A 19,094-nucleotide genomic window follows, 5' to 3' on the forward strand; every position below is an offset into this window, starting at 1 on the left:
AAATTTCTAATGGATTAAATTTATCTACCAGAAAGACACATTAAAAAATATTTTTTAATAATAATAAAAGCTGGAACTTCTCTGGTGGTTCAGTGGTTAAGACTCCGTACTTCCACTGCAGCGGGCCCAGGTTCTATCCCTAGTTGGGGAAATAAGATTCCGCATGCTGTGTGGCACAGCCAAAAAATAAAATAAAAAATAAAAAGAAAGCCGAGTTGGATACTAGGTATATAGAGCCCTACTAGTACTTTGGACTGCTGGGTAAAAAGTGAAAGTATTGCTATTTAGAGAAGTGGACAAGCGAGAACAGGCTACGAAGAAGACATGAATAATCTTGCACAAGGCAAAACTGAGCCCCACAGACAGTCACTGTGGGAAAAGGAGTGAACAGGTACTTAACGCAGCACTCCCTCCCTCCCTGGTTTTGTTCCCAGTCCATTTCCTGCTTTACTGGCTCCTTTAAAGCCCTTGAATGGCTTCTATTGGCCAAAGCCCATTGCTTATTTTCACTTAAAAACAAAAAAACCTTATAATAGAAATGTTTCAAATTTTGTATTAAAAGCAGAGAGAAGAGTATAGCAAGCCTCATCAGTTACCATGATCATCATGGGAAATCTATTTCAACTATCCTCTACCCTGAGTTTTTTTTTTTTTTTGGAAAGAATCCCAAACATCATTTCACTTGTAAATATTTCAGTATGCCTCTTTGAGGCTATCTCTAAAAAAAAAAAAAAAAAGAAAGAAAAACTAATGCCATTATAGGTAAACAAAATAAATTTTATTTCCTTAGTAACAAATATCTGGTCAGATCACCTTTCCCTAATTATCTTTTTTCTCTGGACTGCTTCTTACATGCTGGTGTGTCCTTCTATCAGGTAACACTGCTTAAAAGGACCTTCATAATCTGGCTTCTGCCTTCATTTTCAGACCCACTTTGAGACTCACTTTTTTCCCTTCCCCTAAATCCTGTTTCCAGACAGAGTTGCTTAATTTCTGTTAATGTTTAATGCTTAATGTTCCCTTCCCATGCAACATCCGCTTTCCATATAATTTTTCAGCAGCCCAAATCTCCTTTTACTCCCACCTTCATGCCTACATATATGCCAAGAAATCTTTCCTGCTACAGTTCCTGGACGCAGAAATCAACAGTCAAACACTGCACTCACCATCCAGGGAGGTTACAAAACCTAGTGCACCCTTTCTTCAAGTCCCCACTGAGACACCAATGCCAACTTACAACTACAGCCTGTCAGGACAGAAACCAACCTTTACCTCTGGGGTGCTTTGCATCTGATAATTTCACCATTTTTTACTTCACCTTTTGACTGTATATTCCTGTGCAATCACTAAACCTCTTATAAATGGTGTTCTGGAGGTCAAAGAAGACTTTAGTGCAAAGACTTCAGTAGTAAGAAAATGCACAGAGTTACTTAAACATTATATTTAATAATCATGAAGCTTTCAAATGAGAATTAGATGTTTGGCAAATATCTAGCTGTTGGAAGTGGCAGGGACAAAAGAGCTAGCGGCAAAAGAAGACCCCAGGGCTTCCCTGGTGGCTCAAAGGTAAAGAGCCCACCGGAGGTGGGAAGATCCCCTGGAGAAGGGAATGGCAGCCCACTCCAGTGTTCTTCCTGGGGACTCCCATGGACGGAGGAGCCTGGAGGGCTACAGTCCACGGGGTCACAGAGTCAGACTCAGCGGAGCACCCATGCCGTATTTTAGGGCAGCATGTTCTGACTCCCATGATATAAACTCCTTGACGCAAAAAAAAAAAGAAAGCCTCTGATGCACAGCATATAGTAAGCTTTTAAGAAATGTTTCCTTCCTCTACAAGGACCTATTGTATAGCACATGGAACTCTACTCAATGTTATGTGCCTGTCTTGCTGGGATGGAGGTTTGAGGGAGATTGGATACATGTATATATATGGCTGAGTCCCTTCCTTGTTCACCTGTAAATACCACAACATTGCTAATCGGCTATACACCAATTCAAAATAAAAACTTTAAAGCAAAAAAATAAAATAAAAAAAAAAGTAAAGAGGCAGAGAAAAAAGACTTCCTTCATCTAATTACACTGGAAACACCTAGTGTTGTAGGAGTACAGAGAAGCACAGAGGAAGGAATGATTAACTTTTCTACAGGTGACTTGGTGTTAAAGGGAGCTGGACCAGTGTTTGAGCCGGTCCTTGAATTTACTGGGCTGGGGGAAGGACTTTTTAGGCAACAGGAATCACGTCATCAGCGGAGGGGGAGTTTCAAATAAACATGTAAACAATGTTTCCTTAACTTTTGATTAAATAAATCATTGGAACATAAGGGAAGGCAAGGAAATGTGTTGGCTAAGGTGAAAATTACTAAGCTCAAATCTGCACCCTCAATAAAGTGAGGTAATTTATTTAGTTAGAACTTCAGTAATCAAGATAACAAATTCCTACTGCAGACATTTTTGCAACAAATAGACAAAATAAACAAAATAAGTGAACTCCAAAATTTATTTGAATCATTTGAGACATTTATGGCTTCCTCTGTTTTTGAAAAGAAGTTATGTATGTTCAGTAACCTTTTATGAATAATGGCTAATAAAGTTTTCCATCAAATAACATAAACATTCCTGATGAAAGACTGAGAATCTAAATTAATGGGAATTAATCCTAAAAGAAATCAACACTGAACATTCACTGGAATGACTGTCGCTGAAGGTGATGCTCCAGTAGTTTGGCCACCTGAGCCAACTCACTGGAAAAGACCCTGATGCTGGTAAAGACTGAAGGCAAAAGGAGGAGGGGGCACCAGAGGATTAGATGGTTAGAGAGGATCACCAACTCAATGGACGTGAGTTTGAGCAAATTCTGGGGGATAGTGGAGGACAGAGGAGCCTGGCGTCCTGCAGTCCATGGGGGTGCAAATGGTTGGACACAACTTAGCAACTGAACAACAACAACAAAATATCAGTTATAAAATAAGCTACAAGGATATACTGTATAACAGAGAAAATAAAGTCAATATTTTATAATAACTATAAACGGAGTGTAACCTTTAAAAATTATGAATCACTATACTGTACACTTGTAATTTATGTCATATTATTGTATATCAACTATCCCTCAATAATTAATTACTTTGGTTCTCTTTAAAACAAGTCAAACTTAAAAGCATTTGCCCCAAGTCAACATGCTACACTCAGAAAATTATTCAAAGTATAAGACTGCATATAAAATAAAGCTACCTTCAATGAAAAATTCAGTGAATGAAGCACTGTATAGTGTGGCTTTAGGGAAAGTGAGAAACTTTATAGAGCTAAATGGGTTTTTCTCTTACTTTTTACAGAGATCCCAAAGCTAACCTTGGTTGCTTCCCTGATGGCTCAGATGGTAAAGAATCTGTCTGCAATGCAGGAGACAAGGGTTCTATCCCTGGGTCAGGAAGATCCCCTGGAGAAGGGCATGGCAACCCACTCCAGTATTCTTGTCTGGAGAATCCCATGGACGGAGGAGCCTGGTGGGCTACAGTCCAGGGGGTCACACGGAGTCAGACATGACTGAGTGAATAACACTTTCACTTTACACACACTAATGTCCTACCATGGACAATGAGGATGAGCTCTTGAGCCAGCCCCGAGAGACACTCCTCTAATCTCATTCCTCCTCTTGACTTCACAGCGGATCCTTCCCTGGGAAACTCCTCCACCTGACAGAACCAGACTGCAAACTCAGGAAGAAGAATGACTCCTAATTTCACAACTCTCTCCCATCACCCAACCACTGCTGGGCCAGCAGGCCACTGGACAGCAACACAATCCAATCTGCTAACATTCTGCTTTCCTCTCAAAAAATAAATTCAAGAACGCTTAAAAGATCAGACTGGGATTTGATGTCAGGACTTTCTCGCTTTACCAATGCTCCTCCCGTTTCTTTCATCCAGCCTATGGGTTTGTAGTTTGCAGCCTACACAGGGCATCCCCTCTGCTGGCTTAGAAGGTGCAAGCACAGTTCACGTCTGATGTGCGTCAACGTCGCCGGCCACCGGCCAGGTGCCTGGTGTTCAGAGGCACTAGAATGGCTGTGAATGAACGTGTCATCTCACACACTGAGAGACTCCAGCCCTGTTGCAGCCTTCTCCACAGTACCATAGGCACCTTTCTTTTTCTAATGGACTCAACAACATGTCTGCATAATTATAATTTCCATAGGGGATACAAGACCCCAAAATTTCACCCAACTTAGAATGCTTTACTTTGTATGACTGCATCTTTACAAAAACATTTGTTTATTTATTTGGCTGCTCCTGGTCTTAGTTGCGACATGCAGGATCTTGAATTTTCACTGCAGCATGTGGGGTAGTTTAGCTATGGCTTGCGGGATCTTTAGTTGTTGCATGCAAAATCTTAGCTGTGGCATGTGGGCTCTAATTCTTTGAACAGAGATTGAACCTGGGTCCCTGCATTGGGAGAGTGGAGTCTTAGCCACTGAACCACAACTGAAATCCCTGTGTGACTACATTTTTATTTTTATTTAATTTTTTGGCTGTGCTACAAGGCCATGGGAGATCTTAGCTTCCCGACCAGGGATCGAACTCATGCCCTCTGCATTGGAAGGGCAGAGTCTTAACCACTGGAATGTCAGGGAAGTTCCCTGGATTTTTAATTATAGTGTATCTTACATAAAGAGGAGGATAAAACATAAGGTATAAAAAAATAGTAAAGCAAAATCACACATAGGTTCAGATACCCTGGAAACTCCCAACCAATCTCCATGATTATATCCCCCTGCACCCGCCTAATCCTGCAGTAGTTTTTTGATATATAAATAATTTCCTAAGTAAGAAATGCTGAAAACCCTTGGAGAGCTTTCTTAAATGGGGCTACAGTGTCTATAATTGCAGTTCTCAACATGATAAAAGAATAGATAAATCCCTAAAAAGTCCTTACCTATCGTTGGGTGTTCCTTCATTCCTACACAGTTCTACCTTTCCCCACTCTCACCCCACCATGCCCCACCACTTACTTAGGGAGTTGCCTGGAGGGTGGAGGATGTGATTGGAGCTTCCCCAATATTAGCTTGTTAATATGCACAACCACTTGTGGAGTAGGTATCATTATCACCTCCATGGGAGGCATGAGGAAGTGAAACCCAGAAATCAAGCAAGTGGTGAGAGGTGGGATTTTATTCCAGGCAATTTTAGCCACGCTGCTAGATTTTCTGAGATCTAGATCTGTTTTTACAATTTAGAATGTGCTGGCTTTTTTTTTCCCCTAAGAGCAGTGGATATGCTTCCGCATGAGTCCTTCTGGGGAGATTTCACCTTTTCTTCCTCCATGTTTTCTCCCCACAGTTACCAGTATTAACAGATAACAGTGTGTTTGCCCTAGGAGGTGCGTCCTCCCAGATGTTAGCAGGCCCCACTGTCTAACACAGCTCCCAGCTCTGGGTCATCTGGTACCTTCAGTGCCTGTGTGAATGTCTGTCGAGCTCCCCAGTGACCTACAAGAGGGACACTTCCTGGAAATCTGGCCGATGGACATTTCACTGGGGTGAAGTGTTTAGAGGGTCTGAATCACTCCTGTTGCCTGGTAACCTGTTTGCATTTGGCAGGAGGAAGGTGACTCAGGCACAGGTACAGTCAGACGCAGGACAGATATTTATTCAGTGCAAACTCCTCCTAGCACTGGACTGTTGATTTCATGTTTAACCTTGACACTGCTCTTTCTCATGTCATGGGGAAGGGGGAGAGGCACTTTCAATTCTTTTTAAGTCTGTGCACAGATTCAACAGATCCCTCGCAGCTGAAATACAGCCTGCTTTATTTCTTCTACTGAGTTCTGAAGAAAAGCTTTAACAGAGAAAGCAATTACAGGATTCTAACACATACAAGTGAACTGGAATTATAGGCTGTCATGGAACTTACCTGCCATCCCCATAAAAATTCTCTCATGAATTCATACTTGATATAACACATTCCTAAACAGCCCTGAGTCACTAATTCTGACCTCAGAGTCAAGAAGGAATTTTTTTCAGGCAACCAGAGGGTTGACTCATTTGGTGGGCCACATTCCAGGTCAGAAACACTATTACACCTTTACACATATCTGTCTTTTTAACCTGAAAGAAGTGGTACCACAACACAAGTAGCTTTAGAACTGAAGAGGTTCACCCTCAAACACCACCATGAGTATAAATCAATGTCACTGGCAGCCTTAGGTCACCTCTCTGAGCTTTGTCTTTAAGCATAAATTAGCACCCATGCCTAGGTCACTGTAGGAGCCTAAACTCTAGAATAAAACACCCTGGGTTTGCATTTCATGACATTTCTCCACTGGTTATTACTAGTTCCCTAATACTTTATGGAACCACCTTTCTTCCTAGTCATTGCTATGCATGAAATATTCAAAGGGGGAAAGTGGTTTTGAAAAAGCCACACACATGCACACATATCAGATACTGTGTGGCCTTTTGTTTTGTCCTTTTCATCCTTCAGAAGCCATCTAACTTCTTTTTTTAAGTAGTTTAAAGACACAAATCTTATGTTTAACACTTTTTATCAGTTTTCCATTCGAAAAATTTTAAACAGGATGTTAATATAATACAAAAACAGCATGCTAATATAATACAATGCTAATATAATAGAATAAAGCAAATAAAAGCTTTATTTCCATCTTTAGGCCTTATGTCCTATTTGGGCAAAGATCTGCTGTCCTAAGTGATGCTTCTAGGACTACTGATTTGCAGTTAAGCTTCAGAATCAGAGTATATTTAGGGATGACACTGTCTGGCTAAAATTCTGTGGCTATGAAGCCAAAGGAATTTGAGTAAGTCCATTTACCTAATAACCAAAGTACAGAAAGTTAAAGCAGTAAGTTTTTAAGCCTAAGTATAGGCACTGGGAAGACCAAATAACCAGCTGTGGACTCATCCATTAAACATAAAACTCTCCATTCCCAGCACCCATCTTGTTGCCTCCATTTGTTAGATATAAATGCTAAATCACAGAAATCTAAAGCATTACACACTTTACAATAGAACACAGACTATATGTCAAGACACAATATCAAAGTCAATTCACTGCATGCTAAAAATATCTGTGTCACTCACCACTAATACCAATACAGACAGAGAATGTTAGTCTTTCCAAGCTGTTTGGGGCAGGGTCCCCAAGACTCCCAGTTTGATGATTCACTAGGACTCACAGGACCCAGTATACAGTCGTACTCATGGCTGTTTGTTACAGCAAAGGGATACAAAGCAAAATCAGCTAAGGATAAAGGTATGTGGGGTAAAGTCTAGAGACGACCAGGAGCAAGCTTCCAAGGGCCTTTTCCCAGTAGGATCACACAGGTGGTGTTTAATTTCCCGCAAGGAGTTGTGACAACACCTGTGAAATACCGTCTACCAGAGAAGCTCATTAGTGACTCAGTGTCTGGGGTTTTTATTGGGACTGGCCACGTAGGAAACTTCTGCGAGGCACATACCTAAATTCTATACTCCCGGAATGCAAGCAGGTATTCAACAGAAACCAATACTGTTTGCACAAACAGTTCAGGCCCGGTGAGCCATTCTCACCAGGAAGTGGCGGGAACCCCCTCCAATCTACGTTACCACGTGCCACCCGTCAAGGGCTAACCTTGCAAGCACTGTTTCTAAGAAGGGCAGTCTCAGGCATGCTGTGTTAGCTCATCTTTGTACACTGTCCTAGTTCAATCAACTATCATACAGGACCAAACTATGTAAGAAAGGTCTTACTCATGGCAGGTCACCTAGGTATATCTCGAGCCTAGAAGCACTTTTACCTTGTATTATTTTCAGTATTTAAAAGGTAGCATTTTCAACAAGAACAAACTTACCTTACATAATAGAAGATCTAAGATGGCCTTTAGTGTCTTTTTTTGTACAATAAAAAGAGCTGAATTCTAGCCTTGTTTACATTTCTGAGCACTTTCTTTTTAAAAAATATACCACTGAAATTTCTGAAAGAATAGTATTCCTAAACTGAAACTCTGAGAAACTATTTAACTTATCAGACTGACAATCCAGACCTAAATAACAGCTAGCCTCACAAATTTCTAGCAGGGTTTGAGAATAAGATAAACCTTCTCTGGGAGGCAATTTGACAAGACAGCTATCAAAATTACACACATCCTTTATGATCTGCAATTCTACTTTGCAAATTTATACACGTATAATTGTGTACATGTAGAATAACCTACACACAAAGTTATTTGTTGTGGCATTGTTTAAGAGCAAGGACTGGCTACAACCCAAATCTCCATCAATAGGTCACTATTTAAATTGCGGTACATCCATACAATGGACTACTCTGTGATGAGGGGGGAAAAAAAAAAGTAGGAGGATGCCCTCTTTGTACTGATTTGCTAAACCCTCCTACATATATAAGGAGAAAAAAAAATACATTGCTCAGAAGTGTAGTTTGCTATCTTCTATTTTACGAATGGGGCAAATATGAATTCATACTGTGCATAGAGATAATCTGGAAAGCTGCGTTAGACCGAGGCTGGGAGGGGGCCGTGAAGGCAGAATTGGGGCAGAATTTGTAAACCTGAAAAAAAATGACTTAAAATGGTATATTTGAAAAGTAATCCTTCTTTCCTAAGCCTAGGTCAAATCACCCTGGCACATGGTTTTGGGGTTTATTATTTTAATAAGCTTCTCTATTTTGCAGTGGTTAAAACTAAAGCATTATACGATGGCTTTCTCCTATTTTCCAAATCAGGTTCCATCTCTATCCTTTGCATCTTGTGTCTGTCTGCCATTTTGAAGGAGCTTTCCCCAGAGACATCTGAGAGCAAGTCAGTTCTCTGCGCCTCCTTTCTCCCCCTTGTTTGCTGAGGATGTTTGGGGCTTTTAAAAGAAATCTCCATGAAAACAGAGGTTTTACTTTGTTCACTGCATTCACGACACTGAAATGAGCGCCTGGCACACAGAAATCATTCAGTAAGTATTTATTGAACAAATGAATTCTTTTCTTTACCCAGCTTCAACGGGACAGACACTATCAGACAAAGGGAGAGATATTACTGTGGTCAAATATTCAGAAATAGCTGTCATTCCTAGCATTGGCCCATTATAGGCATTCTAATCCTAGCAACATTCTTAGAACTATTTTGAATTTTACAGAAGACAAACAAGTAAGCCTATCGAGTGCTGTGCTGAACAACTTAAATGCTCATAAAAATGTATTTTTAATTAACTTGGGATTATATGGCCCTGGGGTCCATCTTTGGCTGAAGACTTTTTAGGCAAACATGACGCTAATGAGTAATGATGATAAAGAATGGCTATCGTCAGAAAAAACAGCCCCAATCGTAAGGTGCCCATTGCTGTAGAGAAGAAAGAGAAACCCTTCTGTATTAAAGATGCAACTGCTATTTTTATTTTCAAGAATAAAACTATCCTAGGAATTCAATCCAAATTACCAATACTCCAGACAGTGGACCAGTTGCACAGTGTCAACCAAGGGCGTGAAAACTTCCTTCCTTCTCAGTGGGCAAAGAATGTGTATAATTACCACATCTCTCTCTTTTTTTAAAAAAAGATAATGGTTTTAATTGGGTTAATGAGATGAAAAAATCGTGAAGCCTTATGTGCTACTTACAGGAAAGAAGATTTTTAAAAAAATAATCACTGCACCAAAATACAAAGGGTGGGGTTATGCTGTGGTATTAAATTTCTCTCCATTATGTTTTTCTTGACTGTTCAAGAGCAAACTAAAGTTTCCACATCTCTTCGACCTTAGTTTAAATACTACAGAAACAGAGTAACTTTGCTAGTAATCATTTCAGTAATGTTGTTAAACAGTTGCACAGCTGACTGATGTTTCTCTGAAGACTTTTAGTACCACTCATTTTTCTCAAAGCACACTTGAGGCAGTCACTGAGTGCCCTGTCTGTGGGCATTCATGCAAAGAGGTTAGGAAGTTTTGGTATCACCTCTATTTCTCTTGCTGTCATTTAAGACAACAATCCAACACATGAGGAAACATCCACACACCTGAAACAGCTTGAAATCTAAGACTCTCCTGAAGATAAAACAGAAATTCTCAAAGCGAAGGCATTTTTTTCTTAAGGCATTTTTGAAATGTCTTAACTAGGAAAGCGAAGATAGCAGAGAAGTTGCAGGACAACCGGTAGGCATCCAAGATTCAGCAGATGCGAGTCATACTTGTGATCTAGCACCAGGAAGCACCCAACCTACTGTTTGCAGACTTCCCTGGTAGCTCAGTGGTAAACAATCTGCCTGCCAATGAAGGAGACGTGGGTTTGAACCCTGGGTCATGAGGATACCCTGGAATAGGAAATGGCAATCCACTCCAGTATTTTTGCCTGGAGAGCCCCATGGACAGAGGAGCCTAGTGGGCTACAGTCCGTGGGGTTGCAAAAGAGTCAGACACAACTTAGCGGCTAAACAACAACAAAAACAACAACAATAAATCCCACCATGGTCCGTGATCCTCGCAGCAGTCAACACTGTTCAGTCTTGTCAGAGATCCTTTCCGTGAAGAGTGGGAAGGGCAGAGGATGGTAGCTCTAAAAGAGAAAGTGAGAGCGTAAGTCAGAATCATGCTTTGTTATGTTTTGCTGGTTTTCTTGGAGTGAGAGTGAAATGATGAGTTCTAGGATACTGCCCTCCCACCCCCTGGAAGAGTCCCTGGGAGGACACTGGGTACCAGCACTTCAGGAGGAGAAAGGCAGCTTGTGTTTCCCACCAGCATTAACAACACCGGATGGAACTGTTCAGAGGTGGAGCAAGGGAGGTAGGCAGAGTCCCACCCCCATGATGCTCAACGGCAGATAAACAAGAAGACTGAGAAACGCCATGAGAGAAGTTAGAATCAGTGAGGCTGGCGTGGCTGACTTAGGGATTAGTGGTTAGGAAATGAGCAGACAGTACCGGGCTGGTGATGTAATGGGAAAACCCGAATGAACTTTTTGGCCAACTCAATATTTGCATTGACTTAATAATAACGGGAAGGGGGTGGGGCATGGAAGTCAAGTGTTTCAGGTCACAGAAGCCGCTGGTTCAGACCCTGAGGCAGGAATCAGCCAGGCAGATGCAGAGAATGGAAAGGCAATGGGGCATTGACACCCGGGAGCAGAAAGGTGCAGAGGCCAGAGGCCAGGCCCTGAGGGCTTTCCAGAGCAGGCGAGGAGCCACCAGTACCCAGGACGCTCAGTATCACTGAAACCCAGGCTGCTGTGGAGTGCGAAATGCATCACATTCCAATAAAACGGTGAACGATTCCCTTGCAATACGTACAACTGCTATGATATTTTAATGGATTTTTTTTTTTTACAGACTTTATTTTTTAGAGCAGTTTTAGATTCACCCAGAGTCCACAGTTCACAGTTAAGGTTCACTCTTGCTAGTGTACGTTCTGCGTGCTTGGACACGTGTATAATGACATGTATCTACCATTAAACTATCAGAGTAGTTTTGCTGCCCTAAAACTCCTCTGTGCTCTAACTATTTACTTTAACTAAAATTTGACTTGTAGATAGAAGTAAAATGTACACCATTTTTCAGAGGTTTACAATTCATAGAACCACCTTATATCCTAAGAGTATAGCTCAATACACACACACACACAGACACACACACACCGGATTTAGTATTTGACGTATATATATCCTTTAAATGCCCAACCAATATCATTAAAATCTATGTTTAACAATTACAGGACATATATGCATCCACAACCAGAAACTGATTTTCAACTGAGATCCCACTTTCACCCAAAATACTCAACTGTTGGAAAAGACTCAAGAATGAATGTGTCACTCCTAGTTATATATCCAAGAAAAATGAAAACCCTAGTTCACACAAGACCTTGTATACAAATGTTCATTCTGCATTATTCATAACATCCGAAAAGCAGAAACAATCCAAACGTCCAGCTGATGAATGGATGAACACAATGCTCTACACCCATATAATATTATTTAGCAATAAAAAATAATGAAGTGGTGATACATGCTAAAACACAGATGAACCTTAACAACACACACATACTTCATGATTCCATTTCTATGAAATGTGCAGAAGAGGAAAATCCACAGAGACAGGACATAGACGAGTGCTGCCAGCGACTGGAGGCAGAGGAGAGTGGGTAGTGAATATCAGTGGGTAGGGGCTTTCTTTGGGGGATGATGTAAATGTTCCAAATTTAGGTAGAGGTGATGGCTGCACACCTATGTGAATGCACTAAAAGAACTGTGCTCTTTAAAAGGGTGAATTTCACGGTTATGAATTGCATCCCAATAAAGCTGTTATAAAAATTAAAGAACAAAGGTATATCTGAAATGCTGGGTACAGATGAAATAAACTTCAACTGGTCAAAAATGCTACATTCCAGTAAGGCCCATAATAGGAAGAGGGCAACTCTGTGCTCATTTCAGATACCATACAATACTCTCAGTGGGACATGTTTAATCCTTTGAAAGGATCAGCCCACCATCAGAGGCTGTTTTTCTCTTTTCACTTGGGACCTCACTCTAGCTTCTCTCTCTCTCTCTGCTCTCCCCACCAACTCCACTAACCTGACCCTGTCTACCCAACAGCTCCGCTAACAGCCATACTTCCAGTCACCATCGTATTTCCCCTGGACTGCATTAATCCCTTCCTGTCCCAATTTTCCACACTGACCTTTCTAAAAATTTACTCTCTCATTTTAAACCCTTCAGAGGTTCCCCCTATTGAAGCCATTTCTGGAACACTGAGGTACTATTAGAAAAAATTAATTACATTCATATGCAATTAGGTAGTACCTGGATCAAAAGGGTCACGTGCCTCCTAATACCAAAGTTAAGTGTTAAGTGATAGCTTAACAGATCAGTTGTGTCTGTCTCTTTGCGACCCTATGGACTGTAGCCCACCAGCCTCTTCTGTCCATGGGATTTCCCAGGCAAGAATACTGGAGTGGGTTTCCCTTCTCCAGGGGATCTTCCCGACCCAGGGACTGAACACAGGTCTCCTGCATTGCAGGCAGATTGTTTACCATCTGAGCCACTAGGGAAGCCCCTTAACATCAAAGGTGCCTACAAATGCAACCTCAGAGTATCCCCAAACTATGCCTGTCTCTGCCTTCAGGGACACTGGCTGCAGTGCTAATCTCATGGGCTAATCTTCGCATCTGCCAACTTAAGCTACTCTATCAAAAGGATCCATTTAATTACCTATTTATAAGGTCAAGAGTTAAGTTAGCTTAGATAAATACCTGATTAAGTAAGAACTGGGCTAATGAAGAGATTTTTCAAGAAGACACAATGGAAGGTCCAATATTTTTCAGGTACCTACACAAAGCTGTGTATAAAAACAAGCCCAGAGTGTCAAGATGGGAGAAGCTAAAACTTAAAGTAGCTCATAAAACAGGGCCAACATTTTATTTCTTAGGTAGCAAAGGTAAATCAACAAAAGCAGAGGAGAGAGTGGCTCCTGGCCTGTAACATCTGTGGACAATTATAATTGTTTATAACACAATGGTCTTCCCAGGTGATGCTGGTAGCAAAGAACCTGCCTGCCAATTCAGGGATGCACGAGATGAGGGTTTGATCCCTGGGTCAGGAAGATCCCTTGGAGGAGGGCATGGCAAACCACTCCAGTATTCTCGCCTGGAGAATCCCATGGACAAAGGAGCCTGGCGGGTTATGGTCCAAAGAGTCACAAAGAGTCAGACATGCCTGAAAGGAGTTAGCACAGCACACATATTAATGATGCTGATAAAATCATCAGCCTAGAGTTTTTTTTTTTATGTAGTCAAACTTAAAATGTGTGCTCTTGTTGAAAAGGAGGTGGGTAAAAGGAGAGAGTGTTAGACTGTAAATTCATGCTGATCACTCCAAACACTCTGTCCACATCCCAAAGTAGTTGAGAAGACCCATTTAAAAGAGTGTTATGGAAGCTCATTTATCTTAATCTGAAGTATATGTACCACACATCACTTCATAAAGGAATAAAATAAAGCATACAACTTACAAAGTAAAATACTCCTGCAAGAGGAGCAATGCAGAACCCAAAGCCAAGTACAGACAGGGTTCTTGATCACAGGAAGCAGTGGGATGGGCAGGGATGTGTTTCCCGTGACTGAATACGTCTCACCGGCTCCCAGGAGGGAATCGCCACGCTCAGCACCTCTGGAGCTCCTGACATGATGCATAACCTTCCGGCACCTCAGTTTCCTTGCCTATAAATAGGGATAACAGCACTAACTTCATAGGGTCCTTAAGAGGGATGAAGGTATTAATATTTATAGAGAGCTTAGAAATAGCACCTGGCACAGAGCATGCATGATCCATATTTGTTAACTGACTAAAATAGAAATGAAAAGAAAAGGGGTAATAGAGTGTACTAGGTAAGTCTTAAAACATGACAAAAACTGGGCTACATATTCAATTTCCAGTTCCTTCGCAGCTCGAGTAAAAGAGAGAAGAAACGAAATTTTCCAGGCTCAGAGGCAGATTGTGGTGTCTCCGTATCTGCATGTACTGGGAGGGGAGGAAGGGGAGTAGGGAAGCATGTTCTGTTTCCCAGGGGAAGAAAAGCTTTTCTTGACACTGAGCTCTAACATGCTCACTGCAGGCCTGTCCACAGGGGCGGTGAGCAACAGCACAGCCCCGGGAGACCACCGCATGACGTCACATGACAGATTTTCATCATATGTATGTTAGTCGCTCAGTCGTGTCTGACTCGTTGCGACCCCATGGACTGTAGCCCACCTGGCTCCTCTGTCCGTGGAATTCTCCAGGCAGGAATACTGGAGTGGGTTGCCACGTCCTTCTCCAGGGTATCTTCCCAACCCAGGGATCGAACCCAGGTCTTCTGCATTGCACGAGGACTCTTTACCGTCTGGGCCACCAGGGATGCCCCTCAATAAATTCTGAAGCATAACTCTCCAGAGTGTTTTTTTTTTTTGGCAGGAAACCAAGGCAACGCAATACAAATAAGCGGCTCTAATGGTCTGGATCATTTCAGGAACACAACTGCACCAGAAATCCATCCTTTACTTCAACATCTGTCAGTCACGCATCTGATTAGAGCTGAAGAGAAGGCAGTTCCAGATTTGTGGAACAAACTCTCTAAATCAGGAGACAGCCAAGATGCAGCCACATAAAAACACTAAGTAACCTGATGCATAGAAAGTGACTTTCCACGGAAGCATTTGTTTTTAGGTCTAATGGACTGGAGAGTCATTGTCTGGCCTAAGAACAGCTATGATCATCTCAGGGGATTAAACAACTCAAAAGAATATTCCTCTCTGTCATAGTCATCTCAGGCTCTACCCAACAGTTAAATGTGGAGTATTTCCAAATACAAGCACAGAAGCCCTTGTGCTTAAGGAGCATTTTATTGTAAGCTGGAAAATAGATGAAATTTTATTTTAAAGACTAGTTGCATGAGTGCTAAGTCACTCCAGTTATGTCCTACTCTTTGAATCCGTATGGACTATAGCCCACCAGGTTCCTCTGTCCATGGGATTCTCTAGGCAAGAATATTGGAGTGGGTTGCCATTTCCTTCCCCAGGGGATCTTCCTGACCCAGAAACTGACCCTCCTGCATTGGCAGATAGATTCTTTACCACTAGCACCACCTGGGAAGCCCCAAAGACTAGTTATAAAAGAGCAAACCTTAGCAAGCAAGGGACCTTTGTTCCCTCAGATATTCGCATGCTGTATATAGAAGACATGATATCTCCCACGGTTACTCCACAAGTCCTGTGAGTGCACTGATACTCCAGTGATTTGTCAGCTTTATTCCAACAGGCAAAGCGTGTTGTTGTTCTTAAGACTGATCATCTAAGAATGTTTCTTCACATTAAAAGTGTTCACCTTAAAGTTGTTAATCAACTGTAGCAATGCATTCTCATTTTCATTCTTAGGGGGGTATTACCAAAGCTGAGGGCTTCCCTTGTGGCTCAGCAGCAAAGAATCCACCTGCAATGCAGGAGACCTGGGTTCGATCGCCCAGGTTTGGGAAAATCCCCTGGAGAAGGACATGGCAACACACTCCAGTATTCTCACCCGGAGAATCCCCAGGGACAGAGGAGCCTGGAGGGATACAGTTCATGGACTCCCGAAGAGTTGGACACGGCTGAGCGACTAACACTTTCAGTATTTCACTCAGTTACTGGTAAAGAGTTACTGGATCTTTTCTGCCAGACTGTACACCCCACGAGGGAAGGGACCTCATGTGTCAGGTTTCCTGCCATTTTTCTGGCACACAGTTGATGTTATTTGTTCACTGACTGACCCCCCACTTTATAAGACAGTCAGCTGTGTTCCTAAAGAGTCTCATGTGAGCCCCTTGCAAGTAAGACAGGGAAGTCATCGAAGTAATATTACACAGAGGGGAGGAAGGGAGGAAAGCATTTTAATATCACACAACCCGCAAGTCTGATGCCTTGAAGAAGAGTGTCAGAAGCGAAGTCCTTAGAGTATACATGGCAGGTATGAGGGAGAGAGGGAGAGAGAGACGGGGGTGGGCTGGCCCACTAATCCAGTTGGGTGCTATACGAGCAAAATTTTATGATGAGAATGCAAACAGTGTTTTCTAATTATAGACTCTTAAATTTGAAATATCTTGAAAGGTCACTCTGTACTTCTTTCTGCCTAATACAGTAGGCAGCATTCAAGCATCCCAGAAATAGAAGTCCTTTAAAAAAAAAAAAAGCAAAAAAAGCCCAGAGAGAAAGGTTGAACTAACAGATTAAAAAGCCCTGTGTCTCCCCTAACTCTAGTTTCTCTGTTAGGTCTTCCATGAAGAAACAATCAACAATCTAGTTCTTTCCTTTAGGACACAAAGGTACTGTTACATCCCAATTTCTCAACTCCTTACAGTAAAAGTCACAAGAAACAGTATCACATAGTATCATAACAGTGAAACTTCAATAATTACCTGCTTTTAAGGAATGCTTTTGGACCTTTTCCAACCAAAGAAAACAACTGTTCATACTTTAACGCTGAAAGTGAGACAGCGTTTTAAATTCCTGGGTGAGCAAAGAAACCCATATCAAAAAAGTGAGATACCACGTTTCACATATTAAATTGGATAAAAAAAAAAAAACACAAAAATATCAAGCCGCCCTCTAGGACTACCGTAAAATACATTTCTTATATTTTACAAACAAACAAAGAATGTGACATCACATAGCCTCTGACATCATCAATAAGAGTGAAACACTGCAAACAGCCAAGCGGCCAACACTAGCGGGTTGCTTAAATAAACCGTGATGGATGGATGCAACAAAACACGAAACACTTCTCTACCACGTCATGTGGGCAGTGACAAGAGGTTCATGACACATTCACGAGAGCAAAACAGTGACATGTGATGACCCTATTTATCTTGCATTTTAAAAGTTGCAAGCATAAACACTGGAAAGATCATGCAAGATTTTAACTGGCGATAGATTTATAGATGGTTTAAGTTTTCCCTTTGATTATCCAGGTTCAAAATTTTCTAAAATAAACATGAGCTGTTATTTTTATAATTTAAAAGTTAAAGAGAAAAGGTGAGTCCTAAACTCCCAACATAAATTTCCAAATATTAGCTATCATATTAACAGTCTCTTTAAAGAGTTTATTATGATAAGCACACAGTCTTTTTAAACACCATGTACTAAGGATAAAAATAACAAACCTCTTTTTCATTTTGGTTACTATGTGTGGAGTAGGCAAATAAAAATATTCTGTCCTGGAAACTTAATGTTTTCTTTTTACTAAGATGCCATTTGTGGTGATGTACCACCAGGTAGCCTCTCTAGTTAAATATAGCATAATTATATAGTTCATAAAATTAAAGTAAAATGTACATATTTACTGTGATGATTACTCTTGCTCAAGTATAATCCTGTCTTTGAAAATAAAAATGAAACTAGAAGTAAAAATGAAACCTGAAAAACCAGAAAAATGAAGCGGATAAATATGAATTAAGACAGAGAAACAAATTAGGGTGGGGGGAGATATTATTAGAAAGAGGCTGCCAGACAGAGAGAGGTCACCTCTGGTCAGGGAGAAAGGACGTTTGTGGGGGACGCAGAGTAACTCCTCAGGATCTGGAAATACTACAATCAAAACTGCAAGGATTCTGTAGAGCAGGTACCTGAGTAGGTTAACAGAATGAGCAGACTAGCTACACCTGAGTAACTTAGGGATCAGTAAACGTGTGCGAGTTCATCAGCCCTTGTTTGGAAAGGTTTCTTTACAGTCCTAAATCTCTCCTTCCTGTAATCTGTTACCTTTAGTTCTTGTTTTTCTCTCTTGTAAACTTGTTGTCCTTACTATTAAGATTTCTAAGAGGTTGTTTACTGCAGCCTCCTCACTAGTTATCAGCAGTTTGCTTCTTCTGTTCAGAAAATGAATAACTTGTACTTACTTTAACTCTTATAAGGGGCTTCCCAGGTGGGAAGTGTTTTGTGGTGGATCACAATAAACTGTGGAAAACTCTGAAAGAGATGGAAATACCAGACCACCTGACCTGCCTCTTGAGAAACCTGTATGCAGGTCAGGAAGCAACAGTTAGAACTGGACATGGAACAACAGACTGGTTCCAAATAGGAAAAGGAGTACGTCAAGGCTGTATATTGTCACCCTGCATATTTAACTTATATTCTGACTACATCATGAGAAACGCTGGGCTGGAAGAAGCACAAGCTGGAATCAAGATTGCCGAGAGAAATATCAATAACCTCAGATATGCAGATGACACCACCCTTATGGCAGAAAGCAAAGAAGAATTAAAGAGCCTCTTGATGAAAGTGAAAGAGGAAAGTGAAAAAGTTGGCTTAAAGCTCAACATTCAGAAAACTAAGATCATGGCATCTGGTCCCATCACTTCATGGCAAATAGATGGGGAAACAGTGGCTGACTTTATTTTTCTGGGCTCCAAAATCACTGCAGATGGTGATTGCAGCCATGAAATTAAAAGACGTTTACTCCTTGGAAGGAAACTTATGACCAACCTAGACAGCATATTAAAAGCAGAGACATTACTTTGTCAACAAAGGTCTGTCTAGTCAAGGCTATGGTTTTTCCAGTAGTCATGTATGAATGTTAGAGTTGGACTATAAAGAAAGCTGAGCACCGAA

At 41.3% G+C, this 19,094-nt stretch overlaps 1 protein-coding gene across 2 annotated transcripts in view; it reads right to left on the reverse strand.

Annotated features, from left to right (window-relative positions):
- SGMS2 (sphingomyelin synthase 2) overlaps nucleotides 1-19,094 on the reverse strand; it is a 91,501-nt gene that overhangs the window by 42,629 nt on the left and 29,778 nt on the right. For both annotated transcript variants that reach the window (XM_043870915.1, XM_043870916.1), the window contains exon 2: nucleotides 10,453-10,542. The gene's annotated coding sequence lies outside the window, so the exon portion shown is untranslated. The remainder of the gene's footprint in view (nucleotides 1-10,452; nucleotides 10,543-19,094) is intronic.

The sequence above is a fragment of the Cervus elaphus genome, chromosome 17 (genome assembly GCF_910594005.1).
Source record: "Cervus elaphus chromosome 17, mCerEla1.1, whole genome shotgun sequence".
NCBI classification, from domain to species: Eukaryota; Metazoa; Chordata; class Mammalia; order Artiodactyla; family Cervidae; genus Cervus; species Cervus elaphus.